Source organism: Heloderma suspectum, chromosome 3 (assembly GCF_057233095.1).
Source record: "Heloderma suspectum isolate Gila_16-S chromosome 3, 16-S_ref, whole genome shotgun sequence".
Taxonomy (NCBI): Eukaryota; Metazoa; Chordata; class Lepidosauria; order Squamata; family Helodermatidae; genus Heloderma; species Heloderma suspectum.
The window spans coordinates 318,716,610-318,720,394 of NC_139460.1; the positions used below are offsets into that span (position 1 = coordinate 318,716,610).

Here is a 3,785-nt window from a genome sequence, read left to right on the forward strand (position 1 = left end):
GGCCATGGGCCTGAGTTTCTGCTTACCATTCCCTTCTCTTTGTAACATATTCCCGCCCCCATCCAGCAAGTCCAACAGCAATAACATTTCTCGGTCGGCAGCAGCATATGAATTCTGCATTGGCAGAGGCTTAGCACCAAAGGGCGTGGGCTCTCATACAGACACTTGAGATCCACGGATGACTAGGAGAGTTTTTCGTTCTGGCCTTGATTAGCTTTGCTGAGGCCAGCAGAAACACTGTTGTTTTCTTAGGCAGGATTTTTATCTCGGGCTGTAAATTTATTGTTCAGATGGCCTTTCCCCCGCCAACGAGTCATTCTTGCTGGCTGGATCCAGACATGGGTGACTCAGAGCCGGCTGGGCCCACCTTGGACGCCGCCTGCCCTCTTTCAGCCTCCTCCTCCTCCTCACCAGGAAAATGGCTCACAGTCACGAACGGTGAGACAAGAAACTCAAACATGGCTCTCATGGGGAAAATGCTGAGGGTGAAAATGGCCGCCCTACAGAGAGGTCAGTTTAAACAATACAGATTGGGAAATAATGACTTCGCATTAGCTGCGGGGCAGTAATGGGATGGATTAATGATTGAACAGGGAACAGATTGCTCAAGGAGTTGAGACAGTGAGAAGAAAACTGTGCACTGTGCTAAAACCTCTTTTCATTCAGTTTTGCATTTTTAAAGGAAAAAGGGGAAAAAATTTCTAGACCAAAAACAGATGCAATGAATGTTTGCAATTTTCTTATTCAGGAGCAAACACCTATAATTGCATCTACATGTCCTGAATAAAGCAACAGATTCCCACCCACTCACTCCCAAATATCATGGAGCATAAAAAGAAAAGAGGGGAAAAATCCTCTTTTTTTTTTTTTGCACAAGCATACCAGATATTCTGCAAAAATAAATATCAAACTGGTCCAGATTTTGATGGGGAACAAGAATGGCATGGGGAACAATAAGCCAACAGGATGGGGAACAATGCACACTGGAATGCTGGAATGAGAACAAACTTGCAAATTAACCATTCCTACCATTGACAAAAATTACATAACTGATTCTGTGGATTAGTTTCCCGAATGTCCAGTGTCAGAGTCTAACTATATGTTAGGTTAACTGCACAGCTTGCGGCCACATCAGAGTATTTTAAAATGCATTCCTAGCCTTCTGTGGGGTGTGTGATTTCCATCAGGACCACAGAATGTGGAGTGGGGAGGTTTAACCATTCCCTCCCCAGCTGTGATCCCAACAAAAAATCCTTCCCCCAGCACTGACCTTAGCAAAAGGAAACAGCTCCCATTGGTGGTACTGGGATCTTTTTAACATTAATTGCAGAACAGAGATAAATTTTTATTGGGATTGCAGTTGGGGAAGGAATTGCATGGTGATCCCAATGGAAATCCACTGCCCCCACCCAATACCTTACTTTCTTTTTTTAAAATCCCTTGACAAGGGTACAATCCATGCAATGAATGGAACATGTAGTTAGGCCCTGACATTGTACGTTTGGGAGAGAAATAATTTTGAGGAACAATCTCTGAAAGTATTAGGCCAATGGGTCAAGAATCTAAGAATAATGTTGACTTAAGAAACATTAATGAAAGTTACACAGGTCACACTTTATTTTCGAAGCATCGTGAAGCAAATGATCAGGTTTGAACTTTCACTGCCTAGGTGAATGTTTTGTACATTTACCAGCTGGAAATGGTATACCTTCAAAAGAGCCTCTACATAAGGTGAGAGAGTCTGTTCCTGTGATTATTCAAAACCATTTTATTCCTATTAACCACCAAATTGAAATATATGCATGTCTAATTATCCTAATAAGTTTGAAGAATTAGCCATAATACAAGTCATCATATGAATTTTCAATTACTCTGATCCAGTAATTTTCTTATTTGGCAACCTTGCCCACACCAATGGATATATTAGTAGATATCAGAGGTTCAGAGCTGTCTAACAATTGTGTGCGTGCATGCGTATTTGTGGTCAAAACAGACTTTACTTTAAATGTGTGTCTAGTGGCTATGTCTTCTTTTCATTTTTACTCTAATGTAGACACAGGTCCCCTGTCACGAAGAGTCGGACACGACTGAACGAATGAACAACAACAACAACCCCTCATGATAGGATTCCAGTCCAGATTGGGGGCCCCACACCTTCTCTAGAGTAAAGATGAAATATAAAAAAACCAAACGTAGTAGGCACACATTTAAATTAATATATCGTTTGGGCCTGTGAGAGATGCAATATCTGCCACCACACTGTGAAGGACTTAAGCCTAGATGTGGCCTACCTGTGATGAACTGGCTTTTCTGGCAGAAAGTGAGTCACCCATTCTAACCTCTGTCTGGAAATTTACTGACAGGACAGGTTGCATCAAAATATGCCAGACTTCCCCAACTTGGGCCAGATCTGCACCTCGTGTCATATCGATACGATCGCACCATGGTGACGCTGTATCCCTCTTGTGCATTTAGACCTCGTAGCACACACAATGACATCTGTGGCAGTATTTTGAATAATATGGAATAAAAAGCAAGAAATGACGCTGGAAAAGCGGTATAGAGAATGTGTAAGTTACCCCAACAGTCATCAGTGCACTTCAATCTTGATAAAAAGCACGAGTGTAGATCTAGCAAAGGTGCCGTCCAGAAGCGTTGAACTACAACTCCTTTCATCCTGCTCCAGCATGGCCTACCAATATTTGGTCTAATTACGAAAGAGTCCGGCATTGTTATTTTTCGTCACTACCTCCCCAGGTAGGGAGTGGTAATTTGCATGCCTGCTGCCTTCCTTGGATGTGGTAGCCATTTCTCAGCCTACAGCCATACCACCCTGAACGCACCCGATCTCATCTGATCTCGGAAGTTAAGCAGGGTCAGGCCTGGTTAGTACTTGGATGAGAGACCACCTGGGAATACTGGGTGCTATAGACTTGCCTACTACCAATATTTGGAACAGTCATCATGGCCTGGCAAGCTTCTTGCTGTCGTTGTTTCATCCTTAGTCTCTGAGAGGACAGAAGAGAATGAACCGCTAGGTAATTTTAGACCCTGGAATTACTGGTCTTATGGGGCTCTCCTTTAGATGGCTGTCCGTATTATTCAATTGCAAAGCACACAACTAACATTTCTCTTCCCCCGCTCCAATTGCCATTCCATGCTTTGGAACTGTTTCTACATTCCTGATACGTTAGAGCAACAGGAAAACTGTTTGGCAACCTGGATTTAAAAATAAGCAAATAAATTCTGAGAATGAGCAGTTTTGCATTTTTTTAAATTTACTTCAGTCATAGCACCATCATGAGCACAGGAATAAAATGAGCTTGCTTCTGTACCTGTCGCTCTCTGGGTGGTCATTTCAGGGCTCCTTCACCTGTGGGCCCCTGGTCTCTTGTCCCAAGGTCCATCCTAATGGCACCACTGGTATCCAACAGTGTTGTTCCACCAGCATAAGGGAACCGCTGGTGGAGCAGATTTCCCCTTCCACCCCAGCAACCCCCCATGCACCCCACCAAATCTGCTCCAGAGGGGAGACCTTCTGGAACAGATTTGGGGCATGCGTGGTGGGCTGCATGGGGGAGGAAAGGACAGGGACATCCCACTGCATGAGTGGACTTCTTGTGCAAGGATTGGATCCAAGATAGGAACATCAGAAGCTGCCTTATACTAGGGATGGGTGAACTCACTTGGCCACCTGCCCCTGCTTGCCACATGCAATGAATTGCCGGATGGTCCGTGAGCACCTGGCAAGCTGTGTGCAGCCACCCAATCCCTTGCCAAGCTGC

The 3,785-nt window shown here is 44.3% G+C and overlaps 1 pseudogene; it reads left to right on the top strand.

Annotated features, from left to right (window-relative positions):
• The first annotated feature begins 2,815 nt into the window (after positions 1-2,815).
• Positions 2,816-2,934, top strand: LOC146351606 (5S ribosomal RNA; annotated as a pseudogene).
• Positions 2,935-3,785: the final 851 nt, after the last annotated feature.